The following is a 15,425-nucleotide window of genomic DNA, read 5'->3' as shown; positions in this document are numbered from 1 at the left end:
TCAGTCCTTCCAAAGAAATCCCAGGGCTGATCTCCTTCAGAATGGACTGGTTGGATCTCCTTGCAGACCAAGGGACTCTCAAGAGTCTTCTCCAACACCACAGTTCAAAAGCATCAATTCTTCAGTGCTCAGCTTTTCTTCACAGTCCAACTCTCACATCCATACAGGACTCCTGGAAAAACCATAGCCTTGACTAGACGGACCTTTGTTGACAAAGTAATGTCTCTGCTTTTCAATATGCTATCTAGGTTGTTCGTAACTTTCCTTCCAAGGAGTAAGCGTCTTTTAATTTAATGGCTGCAGTCACCATCTGCAGTGATTTTGGAGCCCAGAAAAATAAAGTCTGACACTGTTTCCACTGTTTCCCCATCTATTTCCCATGAAGTGATGGAACCGGATGCCATGATGTTCGTTTTCTGAATGTTGAGCTTTAAGCCAACTTTTTCACTCTCCTCTTTCACTTTCATCAAGAGGCTTTTGAGTTCCTCTTCACTTTCTGCCATAAGGGTGGTGTCATCTGCATATCTGAGGTTATTGATATTTCTCCCAGCAATCTTCATTCCAGATCGTGCTTCTTCCAGCCCAGCATTTCTCATGATGTACTCTGCATATAAGTTAAACAAGCAGGGTGACAATATATAGCTTTGATGTACTTCTTTTCCTATTTGGAACCAGTCTGTTGTTCCATGTCCAGTTCTACCTGTTGCTTCCTGACCTGCATACAGGTTTCTCAAGAGGCAGGTCAGGTGGTCTGCTATTCCCATCTCTTTCAGAATTTGCCACAGTTTATTGTGATCCACACAGTCAAAGGCTTTGGCATAGTCAATAAAGCAGAAATAGATGTTTTTCTGGAACTCTGTTGCTTTTTCGATGATCCAGAGAATGTTGGCAATTTGATCTCTGATTCCTCTGCCTTTTATAAAACCAGCTTGAACATCTGGAAGTTCATGGTTCACGTATTGCTGAAGCCTGGCTTGGAGAATTTTGAGCATTACTTTACTAGCGTGTGAGATGAGTACAATTGTGCAGTAGTTTGAGCATTCTTTGGCATTGCCTTTCTTTGGGATTGGAATGAAAACTGACCTTTTCCAGTCCTGTGGCCACTGCTGCATTTTCCAAATTTGCTGGCGTATTGAGTGCAGCACTTTCACAGCATCATCTTCCAGGATTTGAAATAGCTCAACTGGAATTCCATCACGTCCACTAGCTTTGTTTGTAGTGATGCTGTTGTGTTAATTTCTGATGTACAGCAAAGTGTTATATATATATATATATGTATGTATGCATATATGTTATATATGTGTATACATATGTTATATATGTATATATGTTACATATATGTTATATATGTATGTATATATATTCTTTTTCGTATTCTTTTCCATTGTGGTTTATCATAGGATATTGAATATAGTTCCCAATGTGATACAGTATGACCTTGTTTATCCATCCTATATCTACTAGTTTATGCCTGCTAATCTCTAACTCCATCTCTCCCACCTCTATTAGTTCTATTGTGATGTCAGCTCCAGAATCCTGACTCTTGGCTCTCACAGTATGTTGCATCTTCCCAGATTCCTAGACTTGGAGCTCTGCCAACATCCACGTGTGACCATTCTCTAGAGTTCTATGATTCTTCTAATATGGCAAGACTTCTACTTTCATGTATTCTCAAACTCTCCCAATGCTGAAGTGTTCCTGCCTGTTCCAGACTTTTTTTTTCCTCTCACATACTCAATTTCACTTGAAATTCATCCCACTTTAGTATATAGACAGATATGTTGTGCATTGACTCACTAGCATAGTTTTTCTACCACCAGGTAAGCAAGATTATCATGCACTTAAGCTAGCATTACCATACAGCTTTCCTTAAATTTATATCTTTAAAAATGATGTTGTGTGTGTTAGAACTGTGTAATAGAAGGCCATTTGTAATCTGGTGTATACTGATTATACAGTAAATATACTGATTATGGAAGACAGACCTTGGTTCACACCCCAGTTCTGGGGTTAACTACTTATGAGACCTCTGGATATTTCTTTCTCCTTGTCTCTCGACATATAAATTAGAAGGGCTATACTAAATAGCCTATAAGTTCCTTTCCAACTCAGATTTTTTCTTTCTATAAATACAATAACACGTATGGGTAGTCCCATAGATTTTGTTATTAAAAAATGCTATTTTTCTTCTAATGGTGCACCATGGATACAGGGAAATGACTACTGGTAATCAAAGGTAGCATGCTGTTTCCTTCTATATTGCAATCATGATAAATTAAAAAGTTCATTTTAACTGGAGTAAAAACTGTTTGTTTTTTTTATGACAAAAAAAAAAACTAGTGCTAGCTTCTCAATATTCAAACAAACTGATATTGAGACCTGCTGCTTTGTTGAGATTTGACTAGTCAATTTCCGCAGAAATGGAGAGATCTAAATAAAGGGGGGGGGGCTGATTAAAATAAAAGGAAATAAAGGATGAGAATGGTTGAAGATTAAATTGACAAAATTATTTTTTAGATGCTTTACCCCACGCCACTGTATCCTTTGGGTGTTAAGCAATACTATTAAAGGTGTTGCTATAACAACCTAATTAATTATAGTAGGCTTTTATGCATTGTAGCTTAGAGCCAGTTCATGAGTTTTTTATTATATGTCACGCAAAATGTGGCAAAAATGCTTATGCTGAAGTGTCTAGAGATAGAAGGTGATATGCAAGTCACCACTTAGTAACTGCTTTAACCTATGCCTGGGCTAAGTTATGTGCATAATATCCTTTTGGTTGTAAGCATATGGCAGGGCCATCAGAGTTAATGAAGCTTAGAGTGTACATGGACCGTGGACATTCTTTGAAGTCAAAGGAAAATTGTGATAAAGGACAGATTTGTGAAACCCGGATTACCACTAGTACTGAATTAGAGGGCTGAAAAAAATCATGTCTGTCAATGTGCTTATGACAATTATTCCCAGGGATTCTAAAATGACTATAGCAACCATCTGACAGTGAGATGAAATCCAATGTAAGCAATGAAGAATCTGTGATATATACGTACTAGGAAGATGTCCAAGACAGTAAATAAAACTAGAGTACCCATATGTATGTGTATTACCTTTGGATGTTGCAAAAATGTCATTGTCATTGTCTTAGTTACTGAATTCATCTCTTCTTTCCCTTGCCCCAAATACAGCATTTTTCCAAAGCTTCTTACAGTAATTGCTACAGTGAAATGCCAATGCACTAAAATCCAAGTTCTTTATCTTGGGGATATATTATTATCCCCAAGCTATTACAAATTCTGAAGAAAGCTTAAAAAGAACTATTCACTTCAAAATCATTAAAAATCTTGAGCTAAATTAATTTCTAAAAGATGTCTATTTGTCCTTTAGGTGGAGAGAGTTGGTGAAATGGGATAGCAGATCTTTAAGCAATTTACTAGGTGAGGAGAAATTTGAACTCTCAGCTATGATTAAAAAGACAACAGTAACAGCAACAAAAACAAAAATAAACCATCTTGTAGTGTGGGTTGCAGAGAAGCAGACATTTGGAAGGCAAGGTGGATGCTCCCCATTTAGCTGTGTCGAACCTGATTGTCATGTCCCTGCATCCGGCCGCCAGCTGTGAAAGGGACTGCCAGCAAATCTGATTCCCCTGCAGACATAGCAGCAGCTGTAATGCCACCTGTGTAAGGAGATGAGTCTGAGAGTCGAGAGAATTACACTGACCTCAGGCTAGTTTTGTCTTTCTCTAATTTCTGCACCACTGTCAGATTTGAAAAAGAAAATCACCACCTTCTGATATTGTCTCATCAGACCCCTCAGTGCTCTGGAGGGCACTGGGTAGCAATCAGAAGCATATGAATACCAAGCAGCACATCAGTGAGAAGGACATGAGCTCTTTGGTATTTTTAGATAAATTTAAATTAGACGACGGATACAGAATGGACTCAAGAAGAGAGGTGCTAACAAGGAATGAAAGTGACTAAGTCTCTAATGGTGGAGTTCATCATCATTTAACCTTAGGGAATCTGTGATTATTAGTCAAGAGTTCCCGGGAAAAGTCTGTTTTAAGCCAAAAAGGAAGGACAACAAGTAATTTGTTTTCTTGATGTGAAATAGGAGATTGCTGCAGGACTTTAAGGAATTAGAATAGAATATTTGGAACAAGAATAATATATATACAAATACAGGAAGGAGTCGACATAGGCTAATATTAACTTAAAAGAGAGTCAAGAAAGTTAAATGAGTTTGTGATGATGAAATAATACATGGAAGCAATATTGTAATAAACATTTTCAAGATTAGCTAATAGAAAGATTAATAGGGAAAGGGAAATGAAAATAAAAAGTGTCATCTTAACACTACGAGAATAATTATACAGTCATTATTGCAGCCAAATTCCCACTGGTTTCAGTGGGGGCTTTGGAGAGAACTAGAAGACATATGCTTCAGTAGCGTACCTAGAATTGCAAAGTTTATTTAAGGAATAAATGTAGAAAAATCTAGGAGGTAATAATTGATAGATTTTTAAAAAAATACGCCATGCCTGTATTTTTTAGAAAGCAACCTTTTAAAAGAACTGATACAGAGATCTTATTTCACAATTGGCATGTTTAAGCTGAGGACATTTGTATGTATCACTAACTTTTATCAATTCATCAGGAGTCTGGGTCTCTCAGCACAATTCCTCCATCCATCTTTGCTGTGAAACTGGAAATGGATTTGTTTAAATTATTGGGCTTTTAATTTGCCACATTTTGTCTCCTGTCTGAGAAGCCTGTTTATTTTCAGGCAGCTGCATATGTTGGCGTGATTGATGAGAGCCGCCACAGTCAAGCAAGCAGCCCTGGGCGGCCAGTTTACCCTTCCCTGCTAGGGTTTCAGCTGCCAGTTGCCCCCATTCTGTGACAGCTTCTCCTTCTCCTCACCTTGTCATCAAGCCAAGATTGTACACTGTGGGAGTACAGGTAAGCATCTGCCTCCATAATCATTGCCAACAGCTCTCCATTATCAACTGCCAGGGGTGCTTCAAAGCAATGTGGAGCTCTTTCTCTTGACACGGAGACCAAGTGTTTTTATATCTAAAAAAAAAAAAAACCTCTGCCTTAGCTGACCGGGGAACTTCACATTTAAGTTGTATTTAATTGCATCACACATCACTATAATATTAAAAAGCAGGTCAGATCATCCCCAATCCTACCCCCACCCCCTGCAGGTATTCCAGATTACTCTATGCAAAGACTTGTCAGTCTAGATAGAATTTTTTTCTGATTAATACATTTCCATATACTCAAAAAATTAAAGGAATTTGTCAAATATTTTTACCCCAGCATAGTGTAAATTAAATTTACCTATGAATGTAAATTGTCCTGTAACATCTGTCTTTCTATTTGAACAGCAACAATATGTGTGGATCAAAACCAAATGAGAAAGAGAACTTGTTAGCATAAAGCAGCATTAAAGTGAATTCCGCTGTTTTGGTTTTTAACTGCCTGATAATAAACATTTTGTTGTTAAAGGATCTGTTATTATAATGCAATATTTATTGTAGCAAAGGAAATGGCAGCCCATTCCAGTATTCTTTCCTGGGAAATCCCATTGACAGAGGAGCCTGGTGGGCTACAGTCCATGGGGTTGCATAGAGGGGGCACAACTGAGCAACTAAACACCAACAATATTTATTGAGAGTCTGATAATCTAGAAACTTCATGGACTATCATTATAACTCTTCCTTCTAAAAGGAACTAAATTTCTATAGTAATATATGTTATCAAATGTATTTATGCATGTGACTTTTTATATGAAGAATATGGTATATAGTTTTGACAAAAATATATGTTTATCACAATAACAATGATTTGCTTCAAGGCAGTTAAAGAGGAAATGTTATACATTGGTTACTAAGATCCAAGACTTTCACGGAAATAATTCCACTCAAATCCAGGGTTGGTACATACCAGCTGCAAGATGCTCTTGGATGAGTTATTTAACTTCATGGAACATAAGTTTTCCTATTTTCAGCTGATGATAAGGAAATTTACCTTTTCTGGATGTTCTGAGAACTGAATATGAAAATATGTGTAAAGCTCTTAGTCTATGTATGACACATGGTTATTAAAGAAGTGACTGAAAGACATAAGACTCATTACTAATCGGTTCTGAGACAGTCATGATCCACACTCTAGGAGGCTTATAGCAGTTCAAGTTGACTAAATGCCTGTACATAAAAGCTATAGCATATAAATAGAGTGGTGGAGGACAGCAGTTTTTTTCTGTTAATTTTTGTACTGATATATAATTGCTTAACCCAATTTAGCAAGTCAGAGAAACTAGTTTGATTTGTTCCCTCTATAAAGACAATATTCAAGGTCTGTTCAAGCTTCTGTTTATGTAATGACTCACTTTGGTGATCTTGATACATAGTTAGGATCGTTACTTTCCTAATGTCTACTTTTCTTATGTGTAAAATGACCCAACTACTTTTACAGATTACACCTGCTGTTCCCAAGCTTCATCTCCCCTGTCTTGAGAAACTATCAGAACACTCTCTGTTTGTGGAATTGTTCATGGATTTATAATATTTTTATATTTATATTTTATATATATATAAATATATATATATATTTATAATATTTTTCCTCATAAATGATCATTTTGAATAAATTATTCAACACAACTTATTCTCAGTTTCTTGATAAGTAACAGTAGGCTAATGGGCATCAGTGAAATAATCCATGGAAAGCATTTGGCATAGAGCTTCATTCATTGCTTGTTTACAATTATTATTATTATTATTATTGTCACTATAATTGCTTTCTTATATTAAAGTTCAACTGAAATTGGAAAATTGGCCTTGTAATGTTAGGTTAATGTGAAAAATTACATTTTAAGTCAATTTGGGTTTAAAAAGTTATTGGTTGCCAGATCATTAATAAAAGCTTGAAGTGAAGAACCTTTATATAATCTGGCTCATGTTTCTCTCACCCTGAATCCCAAAAGATAGACAACTGTATTTGTACAGACAACTGTATAGATAGAAAGACAACTGCACAGATAAAGCCCCACCAGGGGCTACAGTTCCCTTCATTTATCTGTATTTTTTTTCGGGGAAATACCTACTAGAATGAGCATGTGATCACAATTAACAGCAAAGAGTAAAAGATGCTCTAATGGTAAGAAAATCATCCGTTTCCTTCTTTTTTTATTCTGGTCACAAATTATTGTCATGACTATGATTACTAGTCACATTGGTTTAGAAGTAGTCCATCAACAATATCATAAAAAAACAGCATACAGGTCACAAATAATATAATCTCATTTTAACTCAAGCTCCGATGTTAGCAGAATACTTAAGAAGTGACAGAGACCAAAGGAACATGGATGGATACAAAATGACTAGGTTACTTTGCATCATAACCTCAAGGTGGACAGGTCTTTGAATACTCACAGCAGGAAGCTGCGCCAGTATCCAGCAGGATAACAAATGGGTGTCACACATGAGTGGGATGGCAGAAGGACAGTATTCAGACAATATTTGCTGTCAATTTTTAACCTAGTAAGATAAGCACTGAAGCAATATAAATGTCAGAGACTCTTAGGTTAACACAGAAGAATATGTGAAATATTTTTGTAAGTAAAAAATGACTGAGAAAGACTGGAACAGTTGATGCAATAAAGCATGAAAAAGGCAGATGGACTAAAGGATGAGGTGGAAATATTTTGCCTTTTATTTTCAATTGACAAGATAAAATTATTTATTTGGTAAGCCCAATTATCTGCAAAACATGTATATTTCCCCAACACTGGAATATATCTTTTTCCCCATGGACTTTAAGACAGAGATTATCATAATGTTATATATAACACAGTAATATGATCATTATTATCCATTGTCCTTCAGGAGAAAAATGAAATTAATGCATGAAAAATAGCCGTGCTGTGCTGTGCTTAGTCGCTCAGTTGTGTCTGACTCTTTGTGACCCTATGAACTGCAGCCTGCCAGGCTCCCTGTCCATGGGGATTCTCTGAGCAAGAATACTGAAGTGGGTTGCCATACCCTCCTTGAAAAATAGCTATTATCATAAAAATGTAATAAATGCTGGTCAGCAATGAGTCAACATATGAGAATTTAATTCTTAAATAATTTAGTGATTTGGGGTCAGTGACTTAATTTCCTGTGTTCTTCAATTTCTGTATAAGGTAAATTGTGTTAAGTATAATATTCTTCTTCATATCCTATTATGGGTTAATGATTGTTTTTATTAAATGTCATCAATCTATATTAAAACATATTTTCTTATATCAACTCACAATATAATTTTTATTTTAGGCATGAAATTGCAATTGTACCTATAGTGTGTTGTTGAAAAAGATTATATGTGCATCCCAATAGGGTTTCAAGGACAGAGAATGTATTAATAAATTACCTTTCATGAGCAATGGGGGTAGAGTGAAATATCAGCTGTTTCTGAGCCAAATAATCAAATAACTAACTTATTTTCCTGGCACAATCTTATGTGATGTGTGTTAGTCATTCAGTTGTGTCTGACTTTTTCGACTCTGTGGGCTGTAGCCTGCCAGTCTCCTCTGTCCATGGAATTCTCCAGGCAAGAATACTGAAGTAAGTTGCAATTTCCTTCTCCAGAGGATCTTCTCGACTCAGGGATCAAACACATTGTCTTCTGCCTTGCAGGCAGATTCTTTACCAGTGAGCCATCAGGGAAGCCCAAACATGTGGGCAATTGTGATAGCTTATGTATTGTGACAGCTTATGTGATAGCTGTTTGCATTTATTCTTTTTTTTTTTTTTTTTTTAATTAGTCCTATTCTGTGACTCATTTGAAAAGACCCTGAAGTTGGGAAAGATTGAAGGCAGGAGGAGAAGGGAACGACAGAGGATGAGATGGTTGGATGGCATCACCAACTCAATGGACATGAGTTTGGGTAAATTCCGGGAGTTGGTGATGGACAGGGAGGCCTGGTTCATGGGGTCACAAAGAGTCGAACACGACTGAGCAAATGAACTGAACTGATTCTGTGACAGTTATAACTGACTGCGCTCAGCTCATTTCTTATCTTATTAAATTGGAGCTTAATCCTATGAACAGATTGCATTGAGAAGAAACTGACAATATTAACCTATTACTAACTTTAAGCTTTCTTGTTCCATTTAGATAGACTGACCACCTTTGTTGGAGGAAATTAGCCTTTCTTTGCTTGAAAACACTGTGATAATCTCTCCTGATGCAAACACTTGCAAGAGAGTAGAAATTCTTCTTAAGACCCCAAGAAATCACCCCTTATTTCTTCTTGACCCATAAACAGTCAGATATCAACACGAATGTAAGGAAATAGCTCCAGGGAGAATTCTCTAAACCTCTTCAGAGTGATACATTATCTCTAACTTCCATTGCCTACACTATTCAAAAATGCTCCTCACTTAGAAAGGAGGGCCATGTAGAAGCATGCAAATATTCATGGAAAATACTGTCCAACAGTTTATTACAAAGAACAGCAAGGACACACTGGTAACTGGTTACAGTTTTGCCTCAGTGTACCTAATTAATCATCATCTCCCAAGCTAGGTATACTCTTGCAGTTGTATACTTGCTGTACTATCTTTCTTGGCTGAAACACTTTTTCCACTGTCATCTGTGGACACATGTAATGCAATAACGTGGTATTCTACACAACTTTGCTTCTAGCCAAGGGAATTATTTCACAGAAGTATAGCAATGGCTTAAAGAAATGGAATTAACTGGTTTTACCATAAAACCCATATCCAGATAAATTTGCCCTAATAGATAGTTGGGATGGCTTGATGAAGACTTGGTTATAGCACAGTTTAGGAGATGACAGTGCTTCCCAGGTGGCACTAGCAGTGAGGAATCTGCAAGCAGGAGACATAAGAGACACAGGTTCGATCCTTGGGTTGGGAAGATCCCCTGGAGGAGAAAATGGCAATCCACTCCAGTGTTCTTGTCTGGAGAATGCCATGGACAGGGGAGCCTGGTGGCTACAGTCCATAGGGTCACAAAGAGTTGGACATGACTGAGAGACTAACATACACACACACACACACACACACACACACACACACAGGAGATAATACTCTGAAAGGATGGTTTTCTGTCTTACAGTTTGTAATACATGTTTTTCAGCAGAAAGTTTTATAAATATATAGTGTTTCCATCCATAACTAGTATATCTTGGTTCTGGAATCAAGGGATGGAAGTGGGAGTAGCTTTTTTCATCACTATACCTAAGAATCCATTCATAGAACTTTTGATCCTTATTTGACAGCTTTTTTTTTTTCTCTGTTGGTTTGAAAACTTTTCCAAGAAAAGTTCAGTTTCCAAGCTTCCAAGGAAGTTTCCACAAACTGACAATGTTTTACTGAATTTGAAGATAAGACTACCACTAGTCTTTGTGGTTTTCTTACATCAGTCACTAAATGAACAGACAGGAAGGAGTTATTTTACTCAATGGGATGAGTGATTCCCTTTACTGATAAGAAATTCAGATATTGCAAAGAGAAATTGGCAAATTAGTATATGAGTTACCTAGGAATTTTTCTAGGATATTTGTTAACACTCCCATGCCTAATCATAAAGAGCAACCACAAAATGCAGGATATTTCAGGACTCAGCTCTTCAGAAGGAAAATTTGGAGGCATTTCACCAGGCAAAGCACACCAGCTTAGATTATTGCTGAGAACGAGTTAAATAGAAAAAAGCAGTAAAAGGAATACAGTATGATACCAACTATGACTTTATGCTCAATTACGTTAAAGATGAATAACTTTGTATAATTGCCTGTGTATATATGTATGGCTTAAATCATCAGCTCTTCATAGCAAAATTCAGGCTTCAACTAAAGAAAGCAGGGAAAAACACTAGACCAGTCAGGTACAACCTAAATAAAATCCCCTATGAGTATACAGCAGAAGTGACAAATTCAAGGGATGGATCTAGTAAACAGAGTGATTGAAGAACTATAGACAGAGATATTGTACAGGACACAATGAACAAAGCCATCCCAAAGAAAAACAAATGCAAGAAGGCAAAGTGGCTTTCTGAGTAGGTTTTATAAATAACTGAGAAAAGCAGAGAAGTGAAAAGGAAGGGAGAAAGGGAAAGGTATACCCAATGAATTCAGACTTCCATAGAATAGCAAAGAGAAAGAAGGCCTTCTTCAATGAACAGTGCAAGGAAATAGAGGGAAACAATAGAAAGGGAAAGACTAGAGATCTCTTTAAGAAAATTGGAAATATCAAAGGAATATTTGACCTGAAGATGGGCACAATAAAGGACAGCTACGGTACAGACTTAATAGAAGCAGAGGAGATCAAGAGGCGATGGCAAGAATACACAGAATTGTACACTGTAAAATATATATGTATCTTAATGACCTGGATAACCACAATGGTGTGGCCAGTCACCCAGAGCCAGACATTCTGGAGTGTGAAATCATATGGGCCTTAGGAAGAACTTCTGTCAATAAAGCTAGTGGAGGTGATGGAATTCCAGCAGAGCTATTTAAAATCCTAAAAGATGATGCTATTAAAGTGTTTCATTCAATATGTCAGCAAATTTGGAAAACCCAGCAGTGCCCACAGGACTGGAAAATGTCAATCTTTATCCCAGTTCCCAAGAAGGGAAGTACTAAAGAATATTCAAAGTACTAGACAATTGCACTCATCTCCCACACTAGTCAGGTTATGCTCGAAATCCTTCAAGCCAGGATTCAGCCTTACATGAACTGAGAACTTCCAGATGTTCAAGCTGGGTTTAGAAAAAACAGAGGAACCAAGACATAATTGCCAACAGATTCTGGATGATAGAGAAAGCAAGGGAATTCCAGAAAAACATCTGCCTCTGTTTCATTGACTACACTAAAGCCTTTGGCTGTGTGAATCATAATGAACTGTGGAAAACTCTTAAAGAGATGGGAGTACCAGACCATCTTACCTGTCTCCTGGGAAATCTGTTAGAACCTTATATGGAACAACTGACTGGTTCAAAATTGAGAAAGAAGTACAACAAAGCTATTTATTATTACCCTGTTAACTTATATGCAGAAAATCATGTGAAATGCCAAGGCAGATGAGTTTCAAGGTGAAGTCAAGATTGCCAGGAGAAATATCAACAACCTCAGATATGCAGACAAAATCACTTTAATGGCAGAAAGCAAAGAGTACTAAAGAACTTCTTGAAGAACTTCTTAAAAAGCCAAATTAAAATTTAAATTAAAGAAAAAAAAAAAAAAACTAAGATCATGGCATTTGGTCCCATCACTTCCTGGCAAATAGAAAGGGAAAAGGTGGAAAGTGTGATGGAATTCCTCTTCTTAGGCTCTGAAATCAGTGTGGATTGTGACTTTAGCCATGAAATTTAGATGATTGCTTCTTGGAAGGGAAGCTATAGCAATCCTAGATAGCATATTAAAAAGCAAATACATCAATTTGCCAAGCTAGTCCATATAGTCAAGGCTATGGTCTTTTCATTACTAATGTATGGACCATAAAGAAGACTGAGTGCCAAAGAATTGATGTATTTGAGCTGTGGTGCTGGAGAAGATGCTTGAGAGTCCCTTGGGCAGCAAGATCAAACGTCAGTCCTAAAGGAAACCAACTCTGAATACTCATTGGATAGACTGATGCTGAAGCTGAAGCTCCAATGCTTTGGCCACCTGATGTGAAGGTCCAACTCATTAGAAAAGACCCTGATGCTGGGAAAGACTGAAGGCAGAAGGAGAAAAGGGGGACAGAGGATGAGATGGTTGGATGGCATCGTCGATGCAATGGACACGAACTTGGGAAAACTCCAGGAGATGGTGTGGAACAGCAAGACCTGATGTGCTACAGTCCGTGGGGTCACAAAGAGTGGAACATGACTTGGAACTGAACAACAACAATGTATGAAATATATTTTTATATATTATTTATGTTCTTCATTTATCTCCTTCCTTTATTATTTTACATACATACAATTGGATATTAAAATTACTCTTTAAAGAAGAGAATATTCAATCTTCTCATTTTGGGGAAGAGATAAGAACTCCATTTGTATAAATGGTAGCAAATGGTATGCTTTGCTTAGTGGGAACAAGAGTGATTTTATTATGTTGAAATTCAAATATGAATATAAGTGTACATAAAGAAGCTAAATAGCAAACACGGTGGATGATAACAGTTATCAAATTATTACCTCTGTGTTCCACATTCCCTTTCCTTTGACCTGTTATTTGATAATTAAGTTGTACCCTGTGTATAGTCAGGCCATTCAAGATGGCTGTACTCTTGCTCTGTCTTCACTCCCTGCTTGACCACTGCCTGCTTTATCTACACCCTACTCACTTGACTGACTTTCCTACATACTTGCCCCAGGCTCCAGCTAATGATTGTTCTCAACAGGGCAGTGAGAACTAACCTCTGTTAGTTTCGCTGATAACCAATGAACCAACTGACATAAAGTCCTCCTAAAACTTGCAGTGTCCCCCTCTCCCAGGAGTAAAGAGTGCCGCCATGCCCTGCCATTCATTGCACAAGGTAGGGTATTGTTCCAAGACCTTGCTTCAGACATGCCAGACCTCCTGTCCATTGGTGTCCTTTTTGCTGACTCTGGGCTTTTTCCTTCAGTTCTTGAAGCTGAGCAAGCAAAGGGGCCTATAGGCCTGTAAGATGCAGCCCAACACCTGTAAAAAATGTGATGTTATATGTTGTCAATGGAGGGAACTGGAGAACAAAGCAGCAGTAGGAACTACTCTTCTTGTCTTCAGTCAGTTCAATTCAGTCACTCAGTCGTGTCTGAGTCTTTGTGACCCCATGGACTGCAACATGCCAAGCCTCCCTGCCCATCACCAACTGGAGTTTACTCAAACTCATGTCCATTGAGTCGATGATACCATCCAACTACCTTATTCTCTGCCTTCCCCTTCTCCTCCCACCTTCAATCTTTCCCAGCATCAGGGGCTTATCAAATGAGTCAGCTCTTCACATCAGGTGGCCAAAGTATTGGAGTTTCAGCTTCAGCATCAGTTCTTCCAATGAATGTTCAGGACTGATCTCCTTTAGGATGGACTGATTAGATCTCCTTGCAGTCTAAGGGATTCTCAAGAGTCTTCTCCAACACTACAGTTCAAAAACATGAATTCATTGGCACTCAGCTTTCTTTATAGTCTTAACTCTCACATCCATACATGACCACTGGAAAAACTGTAACATTGACTAGATGGACCTTTGTTGGCAAAGTAATATGTCTGCTTTTTATTATGCTGTCTAGATTGGTCATTAGAGAAGGCAATAGCAACCCACTCCAGTACTCTTGCCTGGAAAATCCCATGGGTGGAGGAGCCTGGTAGGCTGCAGTCCGTGGGGTTGTGAAGAGTTGGACACGACTGAGCAACTTCACTTTAACTTTTCACTTTCATGCATTGGAGAAGGAAAAGGCAACTCACTCCAGTGTTCTTGCCTGCAGCATCCCAGGGATGGGGGAGCCTGTTGTGCTGCCATCCATGGGGTCACACAGAGTCAGACACTACAGAAGTGACTTAGCAGCAGCAGCAGGTTGGTCATAGCTTTTCTTCCAAGGAGCAAGCATCTTTTAATTTCATGGCTTTAGTCACCATCTGCAGTGATTTTAGAGCCCCCCAAAATAAAGTCTGACACTGTTTCCACTGTTTCCCTATCTACTTCCCGTGAAGTGATGGGACCAGATGCCATGATCTTCATTTTCTGAATGTTGAGTTGAAGCCAACTTTTTCACTCTACTCTTTCACTTTCATCAAGAGGCTTTTGAGTTCCTCTTCACTTTCTGCCATAAGAGTGGTGTCATCTGCATATCTAAGGTTATTGATATTTCTCTCAGCAATCTTTATTCTAGCTTGTGCTTCTTCCAGCCCAGCATTTCTCATGATGTACTCTGAATATAAGTTAAATAAGCAGGGTGACAATATACAGCCTTGACATACTCCTTTTCCTATTTGGAACCAGTCTGGTGTTCCATGTCCAGTTCTAACTGTTTCTTCCTGACCTGCATATAGACTTTTCAAGGCAGATCAGGTGGTCTGGTATTCTCATCTCTTTCAGAATTTTTCACAGTTCAGTGTGATACACAAAGTCAAAGGCTTTACCATAGTCAACAAAACATAAATAGATGTTTTTCTGGAACTCTCTTGTTTTTTTGATGATCCAACAGATTTTGACAATTTGGTTTTTAGTTCCTCTGCTTTTTCTAAATCCAGCTTGAACATCTGGCAATTAGTGGTTCATGTACTGTTGAAGCCTGGCTTGGAAAATTTTGAGCATTACTTTACTAGAATGTTAGATGAGTGCAATTGTGCGGTAGTTTGAGCATTCTTTGGCATTGCCTTTCTTTGGGATTGGAATGAAAACTGACCTTTTCCACTTCTGTGGCCACTGCTAAGTTTTC

The 15,425-nt window shown here is 37.8% G+C and overlaps 1 long non-coding RNA gene across 2 annotated transcripts in view; it reads left to right on the top strand.

Annotated features, from left to right (window-relative positions):
- Window positions 1-15,425, top strand: part of LOC112449117 (uncharacterized) — a 146,003-nt gene that overhangs the window by 108,228 nt on the left and 22,350 nt on the right. For both annotated transcript variants that reach the window (XR_003037609.2, XR_009496653.1), the window contains exon 4: window positions 4,786-4,961. This is a non-coding gene — a long non-coding RNA (uncharacterized lncRNA). The remainder of the gene's footprint in view (window positions 1-4,785; window positions 4,962-15,425) is intronic.

This window comes from Bos taurus, chromosome 12, assembly GCF_002263795.3.
Source record: "Bos taurus isolate L1 Dominette 01449 registration number 42190680 breed Hereford chromosome 12, ARS-UCD2.0, whole genome shotgun sequence".
In the NCBI taxonomy this organism is placed as follows: Eukaryota; Metazoa; Chordata; class Mammalia; order Artiodactyla; family Bovidae; genus Bos; species Bos taurus.
Note: the sequence above shows the minus strand (reverse complement) of the source record. Positions and strands in the feature narration are given on the sequence as shown.